A 14,850-nucleotide genomic window follows, 5' to 3' on the forward strand; every position below is an offset into this window, starting at 1 on the left:
CTGGTGGCATTAGTGTTTTACTCTCTAGCCCTGATGGTCATGTTATTGGTGGTGGTGTTGTTGTGCTTATTGCTGGAAGCCCAGTGCAAGTAACTTGATTGCTCTAAAATACACAGTAACTTGATTGCATCCTTAATTGCTTATTCATGCGGTTAATGCTGGAACAATTTTTTGAAACAAGAACTTGCTTCAAATGGATTAGGGAAGTAGAGACTGGAGATACTCAGATAGGGATGCGGAGCTTAGACTTGTTCGTACTTTTGTATTGTTTCCTTGTTCAGCATGCTTCATGTTTTTCTGCATCATAGGATACTTCACATTCCAAACAATCAATACCAAAGCAATATATCAATAACCTAAAAACCAAATAGGTAGATAGAAGAATGAAGGTTTTGCTTGCTGCAGGTGATGTTGTGCAATTTTGATTACTGTGACTCAAAGACCAAGTCTAAACAAGCAACCACTCTCAAAGATGAAAGTTCAGAGCAACCTCCTTAGCATAACGATAAGTTAGCTTCTCCAGCTAGTGCTCCTGCTCTACTTGGTCAAAACTTTCTCCATTTTTCTGCAACAAACCTTTGGCCTGGATCCCAACCAGCAGAGCTGAAAAGCGCACACATGCATACTACCATCGACTTGACTCACGGGTGAGATTTTATTTCAGAAGAAACATTTGCAAATTTGTAAATAATTTTTGTAGTAAATGAACTTGAGTTTGTGAGCATTGTGGCTGCTTTACACTAACACATGTTGTAACAAATGAATTATTCGGGGTTAAGTGATGATTGTTGGCATATCCCAAAAATGTCTGTTGAAATGATCATATGACAAACTTCATTGGGATGCATGTTGTCCCGCATTGAATTTAATGAATTATGGGATCCCTCTTTGCGGACCAAAATGTTTAACGTTGAAACACGCTACTCTAATTACCTAGTGTATTGAGCTCAATTATTTGCCTGTCATTTGATATTTGTTTATCATGCAGCCAAATAAACTGAACAAAATATATATGAGACTGAGCTGGACCTGAATCTTCACTAGTTTTTAATGTTAACTAGACTATTGTTGGAAAGACTATGTTTTAGAATGGAGATTTTATTCTTTAATAAATGTTTTTATTTTAATAATTTGTTTAAGTGAAATAAGTAAAAGTAATAAATTAGTAGAATTTAATGTTTTAGGTTTTTTGTTTATTCTTATTAATATTATATCTTCATTTAAAAATAAATAGAAATCACTTTTTTTCGTAACACATTGAAGTCTTTCTGATGTTCTTCTACAATCATTTTAGCTAAACATAGATATACTTTAAATGAACTACAATAATAATAACTATAATGTCTAATTATATTTATTGTTAGTTTAGGTTATAAAGGGACATGTGTAGCTGGCTTCCTAATTTTTTTGACTTTGTATAGTACTAGTATTGCTTATGTACTAACCACAACAACTAGTCTGAGGTACTTTCCTCATAAAATGAGAATACCTCCTTAGCCTTTTCTTTTGCTTTTTATGTGAAAATAGAGAGACTAGCTTATTGATTTATTTTGGTTGTTGTTGGGGCCATATAAGCTAATGAAGCATGCTTATTCATTTTACATGCAATGCAATTCTGGGATCAAATTGTTGTCACAAGAAAGGGCATGAAGCTCCTTATAAATATGGTGGCAATCTGTATATGGCACTGTTTGGACTTGTTCAGATTGTAATGTCATTCATACCGGATCTCCATAACATGGCATGGGTTTCAGTTGTTGCGGTACTTATGTCCTTTACATACTCATTTATTGGACTAGGACTAGGCATAGCAACAGTCATAAGTAAGGCTCATCTTCAATCAATTGTTTTCAATTTAATATTCTTATTTTATTCAAAGTAGTTTTTTAATTTCAAGCCTTCTGAATTCTCATATGGACAAAACTTAAGTACATTTCTTTAATTGATATCTTTATTGCACTAATTACCAAGGTAAAATTTCAATTCTAATTGAAGAACAACAATAACAACACCTAACAAATTGTTATTATGTTTTGTCCTTATCATAATTAAAGCAACACCATGAAGAAAGAAAAATATTAGCATTCTAAAATCCATAGCATGCTACTACTACATTGGTTCTTACGACTTTGGTTGCACTTGTAGAAAATGGAAGAATTATGGGAAGCTTGACAGGAATACTAACTCATAAAATTGCTGACAAATTTTGGTAGTCTTCCAAGCACTTGGTGACATTGCCTTTGCCTATCCGTACTCCATTCTCCTTCTTGAGATCCAGGTACCTTAACATTTCATGCATTTCCAAATTGAGTGGGTAAAGAGTGACATAAGACAAACAGAAAAGAATTTATAGCTGACACAAGCTACTAAATTTTGTTGAACAAAGGACACTTTACAGTCTCCTCCACCAGAAAATCAAACCATGCAATCTTCTACCTGTGCTGTGGATGCTTTGGATATGCAGCTTTTGAAAATGATACACCAAGAAACCTCTTGACAGGGTTTGGCTTTTTTGAGCCTTTCTGGTACTACTAATGATACACCATGCTGTGGATGCTTGCATCATTCTTCACTTGGTGGGAGGATATCAGGTACTACTAATGTTACATATCAAAAGTAACTTCAAAAGTAATTTTATGCATTATGCATTATGCATAATTTTTAAGTTTAGAAATGCATGATTCAAGACTCAGATTGCATGATTAAATATGGTATGCTTCGACAAGTTCACAATTTGCATCATGCTATGAATCATAATTCATAAATGATTTTGAATCATGAGATGCATACGTGAACTGATACGATTCCATTATGATTGATATGAACTGCAACATTCAGTGGTTTAGTTTTTTTCCTCCTTTTTTCTTTTCTTTTCCATTTTTATCAAAGAAATTGAACACTTATATTAACTTAAATTGTTAATTGAAAAGAAACATCAGGAGTCCAAGCAAAAGTACCTTATGCAATGTATACGCTTTGTTTTTTAATTGAAAAGAAATGACTTTGTTTTTTGTTCTTCTGAAATAGAAGCTTGCTGCTAGTTTACTTTATAACTTGGTAGCAGATGAGTCATCCTTAGGTTCAACTCTGCTAACCATATAAAAGTTCTTATTTCAACCTTTTTTTTATCTGTGTGAATGGATCATGCATGTTCACTGCCACCCATTTAAATCTGAATGGATCAACTCTGCTAACCATACAATTCACTGATGCAAACTACCATTTGCTTTATTTGTAGGATGCTTGGATACTTTACAATTGGGTAAATTGTGTGTTGTGAAAAGATCGTTTATTTCATTTATGTGTTCAAATTTGGGAGTAAAATCATGTGGTCCTGTGCTGTATAGTGTTTCAACCATTAATCCATTCCATTTTGGGTAAAGCACATGAAGCTTCAAACTCAGTTGTTGATACCAAAACTTATTACATACATGCATGAAGCTTAGAAATTCTATTGTATTATAATGGTCCTATATATATATATATATATTCATTTTTTCAAACTTGACATTAGTCTCATTTATTATGTAAATTCCTATAATATGAAATTAAATGATTCTATTCAATTGTAAGTAGACTTCATAAATGTTGAAAAATAATGATGATACTTTTGGTTTCCATCAATGTACAGTGTCTTGCTTAAAGGTACCAGAGCACAAAAAGAAACACAAAAATATTAAAAAAGGGCACAAAAAAAACCAAAAAAAAAACATTCTAAGACGATTATTGCAATAACCGTCTTAGATACTAAGGTGGTTATTCCAAGAACTGTCTTAGTATCTCTAAAAAAAACCAAAAATAACATTCTAAGACGGTTCGGTTATTCCAATAACCGTCTTAGTATCTCTAACATTCTAAGACGGTTATGCTAATGACCATCTTAGAAAGTCAACTATGGTACCTACATTTTAAGATGGTTATTCTAATAATCGTATTAGTATATCTAACATTCTAAGACGGTTATTCCAATAATCATCTTAGGAAGTCGACTATGATACCTACATTCTGAGACGGTTATTTTAATAACCGTCGTAGTATCTCTAACATTCTAAGACGATTATTTCAATAACCGTCTTAGAAAGTCGACTCTATTAAGACGGGTTGAATCTAAAATCGCCTTCGAAGGAAGAACCATTCTAAGACAGTTATTTGGATAACCGTCTTAGTATACTTTGTTTTCTAAGACGGCTCCAAAACCGTTGTTATATAGGGTGCACCATTTTACGACACCCATTTTTAAGATGGGTCAAAACCGTTATAAAATATCCTACATAACCGACGTAGAAAACTGCTTTTGTAGTAGTGATTGCATATTGCGCATTGAAGCGCTTGACAAGAGTGTCAAAGCTATTGATAGACCTTGGAGAAAGTCAACTATATCAGGTCAATGACGCCCCTTTGAGGGACCTTGGGAAGACACGACACATGATCTCATCATCATTGGAGTACAAATTTTCAAAGGGGAGGAAAACATCCATATGTTCATATGGATCGGTGGTCCCATCATACCACACTAGGTTGAGTGGTTTCCAACCAAGGGATATGTCAGCTTCCATAATATGGTTAACAAAGGGATGTCAATGAGTAGTTCGCCCTATTGGACGGTATATGTGGGAGAGACTTGAATCATCTTGAGTGTTGACTACGCGTCGAGGGTGTGATTCCCCTTGAAGGCACTCAGGCAATGTGTGAGTGGAGTATTGGTCGCCCTAAGGTCGTCTCACATGAGCCTTTAGCTGATTGTGGTCAATCTTTAACTTTTTCACCTCTTTCTCATTATGTCGCTCCATCTCTGCGATGCGGTTTTAGAGTTGTTGAAGAGTATCAGTGTTTGACATGGCTGCTGGAAGTGGATTGAAGCTTTCAAAAGAGGTCTTGCATTTGAGTCTAAACCGGGTGCTAACCATGGGTGAAAGAGAGATATCGAGAGATCGTGAGGTATATTTTACTGTGGCCCTACAGTGGGCGCCAAATGTACTTACCTAAATTTGAAGCTGGAACACATCGCGCCGGGTGATGAGTGACCTTTGTTAAGAGGACAAAAGGGGGGACCTACAAAATAAAGGACTTCCTATGCTCAAATAAGTATGAATTAGGAGAGTATGAATGACTTGATGAAAAAGGTATGAGGGAACTTGGTACTTATAGTGTGGCGAGGGAGCTTCAGGTCCTTGTTGATAGTGGCTTTTATGGTGACGTAATAGTCCTTGCAGATAATTATTGACATGTAGATAATGATAACTTATAGATAATGTTATAGATAATGTATAGCTTAGAGATAAAAGCTAGTAGATAATTGTACTTATAGATAATGTGTGGCTTTGTAGATAATGGAATACCTGCCAAGAGATAAAGATATGATAATATAGTCAAATAATTAGATGGTTAGAGATAACTTGTCCATTGAGAGCCCGACTATTAAAGGTTTGATGTTCGTGCTCTTGTGTCAATGCTGACATGGATGGTTGACGTGTGTCTTGGAGTGCCATGTAGCATGACACATGTAAGTTGTGGATCCTGGACAGTACATAGGGTCTATCCCTCTTCTAATTTCCTTCAATTTCAAGGTATATAGTTTTTTTAGTTAAACTTTCTTACATTTTCGTTGTAAATTTTATTATGAAAATTGCTTTTTTTCAACGGTTAACTAACAACGGTTGCATAGAACAAACGTTAATCTAAACCAAATAGGGACTCGTGTTAGTACTTACTGTCAATTTCTAACTGGCGACACATTGTAGCTTATTTTGCTTTGCACAAATGAGAGTTGCACCATTTCGTTTCTCGTAATTTAAATTTTTTCTAGTCAGTTTTCATATTTATGCACAACATAGCAATCATCATTATGCTTTTCTCCACACCTTAGCAATCTTTATTGCAATTTTCTCCACCATAGCAATCTTCAATCACAATATTCTCCATAGACTACAATCTTCAATCATGATTTTCTCAGCACCTTTCCAATCTTCAATCATGATTACTTTTAATTTCTCGCTTTGATTTTATTAATCCCTAACCATTATCTCGCTTTGTGGAGAAGTGTAATTGCAATTTTCTCTGCACCTTAGCAATCCTCAATCGTCATTTTCTCACACCATAGATAACATTATTACTTTTGCGTTTTGATGTTTTAGTCCCTAAACTTTATATAACTTTGTGGATTAGAGTAATTGCAAAGAAAAACCGTTCACACCATTCATGTTTGATTTGTGCACCATTTGTGTTTGATTTGCTATGAGTGGGGGATGAAAAACCATTAACCATTCACACCATTTATTTCTGATTTGTTATGAGTGTGATGAAATTTTTATGGTTTGTTGTATTCATTTTAGGATAGATTGACTAAGGTTCCTCCAACAAGAGTACAAGTTTGTTTTATTTGATAATATTTAGTCTCAAAGTTTAGTAGAGTGCTTGCGAAAATTTTAACCTTTAACTTTTTTTCCTTCTTTATATTACATTGTATCAAGTAGTTTTTAACTACATTCATTTATACACGAGATGATTCTGGTGCTCATGAAGAATATAACTTGAAAAATACTAATAATGTTTCTAAAAGACCTTATGTTATCAACTAGGTAAGTGTAGAGTCTTTGATGGAATGAGAAGTCTAAATATTGGTGGTAATTACCAAAGACTCCACACTTACCTCATTGATAACATAAGATCTTTTAGGAGCATTGTCATATTCTTCAAACTATACTATTCCTAAGAACCATAAATATCAACTATAAATGAATGTATTATACTCAAGTATAAATGAATGTATTATACTTTGAAATTGCATATTATCAAATAACAAACTTGTACTCTTGTTGAGGGAACCCTTCCTCAGGACTATCTTGAAATGAATACAATAAACAATAAAAAATTTAATCACACTTATAGCAAATTAGAAATAAATGGTGTGAATGGTTTAAAAGTTTTCATCACACTCACCGTGAATCAAACACCAATGGTGCACAAATCAAGCATGAATGGTGTTTCTTTGCAATTACTCTGCTCCAAAATATGAGATAAAGGTTAGTGATTAAAAAAAATCAACACCCAAAAGTAATCACGTTATCTGTGGTGAGAAAATCACAATTGCAGATTGCTAATTAAGGTGGGGGAGAAAATTGCAATTACTATGCTCCACAAAGCAAGATAAAGGTTGGGGATTAAGAAAATCAAAGCAAGAAATAAAAGGAATAACTTTATCTAAGGTGTGAGACATCACGATTGAAGAAGATTCCAAAGGTGCAGAGAAAATCGGAATGAAGATTGCCATGCTATGCAGAAAAAAGAAAATAGAGCAGAAAGATTTTACATTGCGGGAAACAAAATGGTGCGGCTCTCATTTGCACTCAAAGCAAAATAAGCTACGATCTGTCGTCGGTTACATACTCACAGTAACAGCTGACACAAGTCCCTATTTTGTTTAGATTAAAGTCGGTTCTCCAAATCCGCCGTTAGTTATCCGCCGAAAGAAATTGAATTTCTTGTAGTGACTAAATATAAAATATCTTAGGGATATTTTTATTGTTATAATAAAGGTCTACAATCTTGATATACTCTAGATCCATACTTGGATAACATTATTAAAAATCTTTTTAATGTCCGTACAATATACTGCAATTATTTTATGAAAAAAAATGTACTTGGACACCTTAAATGTTATTTGACATCTTGTGAGAGAAAGAGCAAAATATAGGTATGTTAGAGAATATGATGTGATTTAGAAAAAAAATAATGTATCGAGAAAAATGATAGATATGAATAGGGTGTTTAAAATTTTAGGTATCAAAATATTATTGTTCTTTTTTATCTCCAAGGATACATTTATGTTGTCAATATCATATTTCCTACTCAAATATTTCATCTTGGTAGAGCATTTTTGTTAGTTTAAAATTACTTTAGTTCAAATAATTTTCATTAAAAATATATCGTAATTTCTTTGTTGATACAATTTCTTGTTTAGAAAATTTATATAAAATTTAACTAAATAAGAGTGATATATAACGGACACTTTAAACATTAATTTGTTCCTCTAAAGAAAACATGATTTTGTTAGTAATTGAATAGAAATTGGCTTATGCATTAATATTGATGTTTAATCATTACATACATGACATTACCATTAAATGTAAATTATATATAATTTGTTTATTGCAACTATCTACCCTATTTCAATAGCTTCACATCCATAGAAACCACACCAATTTACTGGGGGGGCTACAAATTACAGTGTTAATGTGTTTGAGCCTCCGGAACCAAGGGTGATTGATCAAAAGCCATTTAGGAACCTAAGGAGTTCAATGCAAATGTGAGATGTAACACATCCCACATTTTAATTAGAATTAATAATAAATTAGTACTGCTAATAATTGGTAGATATTTAATTAGTGTGGGAAAATTAAATAAAGGATCAATTACAAATAATAATTAATTGGGTTTAAGTGAGGAAAAAAAGATTAATGAGAGATGAAGCCCAAAAGAAAAAAGAGGATTAATAGCGTTAGGCTTAAAGGAACTCCGCACACAACCCACCTAGCAATCAAAAAGAGAGGAAAAGAGAGATAGGAGAAGGGAGGAGGTAGGAAAAGAAGTCTTGCTTTTCACCGTGGGAACCTTCGGAGCACAAGCTACGAGGTGAGTGCAACCCCTTTACTCCTGTCCCTTTCTTCATGTATATAGTGAGTCTTTTCATAGAATCTCTTACATTTTTCATTAGGTGACAAGCTAATCAATTTGCTTGCTCAAGCATCTAGATTTTTCGCTAGTCACCAACTATTTTAGTTGCAAGTTGTATTAAAAGTCTTATTATTAATGATACGAGATGAGTCTTTCTTTCTTAAAAAAAAAAAGTTTACTCGATATTGTATTAAATCATATCAACTAAACTATTACCACCACATGGTTTCATCTTTTCAACTCAATATATAGCAATCAACTTCCTCTTTACGAAGATCAGCTAAAAAATAATCAACAATAAAGAGTTATTAAGTAGGAAGTAAACTAATATTATTTTATCGATTTTATTAAATTTTAGTTGATGATAAAGAATATATAAAACATAGAATGTTGATAGTATATGTTCTTAGTATTCTTCAAAACACCTATATATAAGAAATAAAACATAATATTTTCTTAATCTGAATTATAAGAAATATAAGACTATTTTATTATTAATTTTTTTACCCTTAATTAATTATGAAGTCTATTAATGATTATACTTTTTTTCACATGAAAGTGAGTATATTTATTAAGATATCAATAAAATAAGATACATTTATTGGTTGAACAATTGTATTTTGAAAAATAATGATATATTAAATCATTTGATGCTAAGGGTAGTCTTGAAATAAAATTAAAATTTATGACAAACTAATTAATCTAACTATTTTTATTGGTGTTGATGAATTAAGTAATTATTTTTTATATATAGATTGAAGGTAGTAATGTTCTAAGGCTAGTCTGACACAAATGTAGTTTCTTACTGACACTTCACATGAATGATCCAAAATTCATCGCAGTGTACATAAATAAGGACGCCAGTCATTTGCATCCAAATTAACAAAATTTTGGTATTAGGGTTAAAAATAAGTCAAGTTGAGACGACCTCAATCTAGCTTGACTCGACTCGATAAAGAATCTCGATCACTCAACTTGCCATTCAAATTGAATTCAATATAAAATATTGTTTATCTTTGGTTTGAACTCAAATCGATTAAAATTCAAGAGCTACTTGATTTAGCTTGGTAGCTCCTCTCGATTTAAAATTATAATTATTTTACATAATTTATTTATTTATTTATTCATTTATTTTAAACAATAAATTAATTAAATTTTATATATATATATATATATATATATTTATTGTATATGTATTTAAAAATAAATGTGGAAAATTAAAAATATTTAAGATAGTTTTGTTTTTATTGATGGAAGATTATTTTAATTTATAAAAATTTTATATTAGATATTTGTAAATATCATATTATACCTAATATTCATGGGATAAATTTCAGCAATGACTAAAGAAACTAATGAAAATAAGTAACTCTTCTTAAAAGAAAAAAAATATGGAGAAAAATATTAATTTCATTTGGTATTAATTGGCGGTAAGAACTAAGAAGATACATATCACATAATAATGAAGACATGCGAACATTGTGTATTAAAATTTAATTTTATGAACTTCAAATATAGATACAAAAAAGTCTTAGCATTAAAAATTGAATAAATTTCGATTGATCTAATTTGAGTAATTATGTTTGAAGTAAATAATTAAAAATAAAATCTGATAAAGTGTGAAATGTTTAAATGTAAGATAAGTCACATGCTTAATAAAATTAATTAAAATAATGGTCAAATTTTTAAGACAAAATGCTTAAATTTAATATATAAATATTAATTAAAATTAAAAAAAAACTTAATTTATCACATATAAAAGTTATCCTTATCATAAAGACAACAGAAAAGGGTGGTTTTATCAATGAGACCAAGACATGTGATGAGTCAATCAGTAACTTCAAAGGGTTGAAAACTAACTTGGTTAGAAAATGATCATTTGAATCAATCCTCTAAAGGCCTGGTACTGTCTAAATAGAATTATAGGCAAATAAATTGTAAATTATTTTCTACAAAAGTAGCGCAGTAAATACTAGCTGGAAATTAACAGCTATGTTACCAAAACAATCATTTCAATAAAGGACAACGAAAGACAATTTAATCATAAATTTGTTTTTTTCAATCTACGCGACTTTTACCTATTAAGGTTAGTTATTAATTATTAGTATATATGTAAAAGATACCGATGGATTCACTTTCCTTAAGAGTTAAAAGATACAACGGTTGAAGAATGTTTTTACATATTTGAAATACACAAAATCTCCACCCTTGATTTTGGAGATCAAGAAATGGTTTACAGATTAGGAATATATATAGTCGTCGGTGAATGATGGGTTAATGAAATATTTAAATAGCACATTATGCAGTGCTAATTCTCACTCCCATTTTCGTTCGAATACACAGTTTGTGTGGAGTGAAATTTGTTAATTAATCCCATTTTCATTTCAACTTTCTTCTTACTTGTTATCTTCCTTCTTTGAAGTAAGTCTTCTGACAATTTTTTTTCTCATCATATATTAGTTATACAAACACTGAGAAACAATGACAAATCAAAAGTTCCTTTTTTTTTTTTTTTGTCTTCTTTTATATTATGAGCATTTTTCTACATATCTTAGTTTTTGCGTCACATATTTATCGATAAATCAGAATTTTAACTCTTTTGCATTTTTGTTTCTTATATTTTTGATGAATAGCTAACTCATTTTCAATTTTTTTGTCTCTTAAATTTCCGAAGAAGAACCTTTTTTTATTTTATTGTTGACATTTTCATTTTCTTTTTGGTTGACAATTTCATCAATAAAGAGTGTAAAGATTGCTTCCGAGAATATATATATATATATATATATATATATATATATGAGTTGACAAATTCATTTTCTTTTTGGTCGACAATTTCATCAACGAGCCTTTGCAATCTTCATTCGTAATTTTCTCACAACCTCAGATAACGTGATTACTTTTGCACTTTGATTTCTTAATCCGTAAAATTTGTCTCACTGTGTAGAGCAGAGTAATTGCAAAGCAAGACCATTTGCACCATTCATGTTTGATTTTGCATCATTCGTGTTTGATTTGCTGTGAGTGTGACGAAAAACCATTAAACCAATTGCGCCATTTATTTCATATTTGCTATGAGTGTGATGAAAGTTTTATGGTTTATAGTATTCATTTCAGGATAGATTGAGTAAGGGTTCCTCCAACAAGAGTACAAGTTTGTTATTTGATAATACGTAGTTAGTATAATAGTGTACTTGAGAAAATTTTAACCTTTTGGTTTTTCTTTTATTTTTCTTTTTATTACATTTTATCCAGTAGTTTTCAAGTACCCTTCATTTATACTTTATGTGTTTATGGTGCTCAGGAGCATTATGGCTTGGAGAATAGTGACAATGCTTCTAAAAGATCATGTTATTAACCAGATAAAGGTGGAGTCTTTAGTGGAATGAGAATTCCTAATGTTGGTGGTACTTAGTTTCCTTTCCAGGCTCATATTGGTTGATGCAGATTTCATAGACTTGATGACTGCAATTACTTTAGACTTGTTGATGTGAACTCGTTGTTTCCTTTTGACTGCAGTCTGGTACATGTAAAGTGAATCCCTAATAGCTAGCTTAATGGCGTCACAGTTTTAATAGATAATGTGTGGTATTTTCAAGCTGATTCGGTTTGCCACGTTTGAGAGCAGAAGCTGAAGTGGAACAAGAAAGCGTGTGCCAGAAAGTTACAAGAATTGTAGGCGATTTGGCTTCTGCCAGAGACGAATGCTAGAAACTGGTGAGAAATGTTTCAGGAAATTTAATGTTTGTGCAACTATTGAAGTTTTTTGTACTGAAAAAAATATTGAGAATTAATTGATTTGTGATTTTGATGCAGGTGACTTATCTATGGAACGATAATGTACTACTTGAGAACAAGCAAATAGTTGAAGGGGACACTGAATAATTTTACTTCAGTTTCAATATATCAAACGAATCATGGTATTACTCTTGGCATCTATAAAATAACCATGTTTTAAATTACTTCTTTGGTTTCATTTCCTGCATTTTAAGATGAGTGTAATCCTTGATTTCTAGTCTTCGATAATAGTTCAATATCGGAAACAAGTTTATATACAACAATTGAAAATGATACTTTATGGATGTTCCTCACTTGAAAGCCCTCTTCACTTATTCATAAAAATGAGTTTCAATAATCTATTGATAGTTTCTATGGATTAATTGAAGGACAGAGCCATCACCTTGTGCCTGAATTTGAGCATTACTGAGCTTAATTTTGTGGCTTTTGTCATATAACTATGCAATCATAACAGGCCTATACAGATGGACCTATGAAGATCCTCCTCTAGCCCGCATTCCAGTACTTGTTACAGTTGTAGTGACTTGTGTTAAGGCTGGGGATGAGGTTGCAAATAAGATCTTGCTAGAATTTGTATAAGAGTTAGTTTCAAGTGACAAAACTCATGTAGAGAGACTTGGATTGTGTGGTCAAGGTTAGGTGTTAGTGCCAAAAATATGTATTACCTTATGATGGATATGTTAAGTTTCATTTCTAACTTACAGGGCTTCAAATGATGAATTGTCAATTATGTCATGTGCACTTGTTTATTGTGCAGGTGCCAAATTGTTGTCCACCAAGAATGCTATGGAGCAAAGAATGTTTAGGACTTTACTTTTACTGTTTGTGGAGTTTGTGAAATTCTTGATGTTGAGACTTGAGTGAGAGTTGTCTCTTTCTTGTAAAAACCAAGTCATTTATATTTAGTATTTTTTTTTTTTTTGAAATACAATAAAAGGTAAGTCATTTAAAAGGTAAGAAATAAAATAATGCTATTTGAAAGGCATGTATTTTTTTCTTGCTTTTTAAAATGACTTTCCTTTTCCTATATTTCAAGAAAAAAAAATACTAAATATAAAAGATTTTCTTTTCACTGGATAGAGGCAACTCTCACTCTCAAGTCTCAACATCATGAGTTTCACAGACTCTACAAATCCAGGAAGTAAAGTGTTGAACATTCTTTGCCCCATAGCATTCTTGGTGGACAACAATTTGGCACTTGCACAATAAACAAGTTCACATGACGTAATTGACAGTCATCATTTGAAGCTCTGTAAGTTAGAAATGAAACTTAACATATCCATCACAAGGTAATACATATATTTGGCACTAACACCTAACCTTGACCACACAATCCAAGCCTCTCTACTAGCGCTTTGACACTTGAAACTAGCTCGATCTTATACAAATTCTTGCAAGATATTATTTGCAACCTCATCCCCAACCTCAATACAAGTCACTACAACTGTACAAGTACTAGAATGCGGGCCTGGGAAGAATCTGCATAGGTCCATTATAATACAAGAATTTTTTTTTTATGATGACAACATTCATCATTAAAAGCTTAAAAAATCATCACTAAATATAATTAGTAACAAAATTTTGATTGGTCATCAGTCACCACCACTGATATCTATTTCACTATTAAAATAGTGAAAATATATTTAGGGGTCACAAAAAATAATATTTGTTGGAATAAATAGTCATTTTTGTCTCTAAATGTGTAAAATACAGACGAATTCATCCCCGATAGATGAAAATTCAAATTTTAGTCTCAAAAGTGAAAAAAGTACAATAAATATATTCATCTGTTAACTTTTCATTACCGTTAATAAAAAAACCTATGTGGCTTATTCAGAGTTGTTAGCGCTCTACACATTAAAATAGTTGTTTACCCAAAATATAATTTAATATTCATCTTTCCTCTTTTTTAATCGTTGTAAGCATAACATCATAATAAACACTTAAGAAAATCGAAAAGCAATCATAAGTCATAACAAACATAATAATAAGTATAATATTGAATAATAAACATAATCTGTCTGTTGCTCTAAAATTTCTATTGTGAAAAAATCAAGTCGAGTCTCATTTTTTGCGTAAGCATTAACTTAATGGTTGTGCAATTTGTTTAAGTCTAATATTTTGGATAAGATACTATCACATTAAAAATTTTAGAGCAGAAGATAGATTAGATATGTTTATTAATCAATATTATGTTTGTTCTAACTTATGTTTGCTTTCTTATTTTTTAAGTCTTTCCTGTAATGTTATGCTCCCAAAGATTAAAAAAGGAGGAAAGGATGAAGATTATATTTTGTGTAAATTATCATTTTCGTCCCTGAATATGTAGAGCTGACAAATTTGTCTTTGAATGTATCACGTAGACTTCTTCATTAACGGTAA

At 31.4% G+C, this 14,850-nt stretch overlaps 1 pseudogene; it reads left to right on the forward strand.

Annotated features, from left to right (window-relative positions):
- Positions 1-781: 781 nt before the first annotated feature.
- LOC114391700 lies at positions 782-12,555 on the forward strand (annotated as a pseudogene).
- Positions 12,556-14,850: the final 2,295 nt, after the last annotated feature.

This window comes from Glycine soja, chromosome 17, assembly GCF_004193775.1.
Source record: "Glycine soja cultivar W05 chromosome 17, ASM419377v2, whole genome shotgun sequence".
NCBI classification, from domain to species: Eukaryota; Viridiplantae; Streptophyta; class Magnoliopsida; order Fabales; family Fabaceae; genus Glycine; species Glycine soja.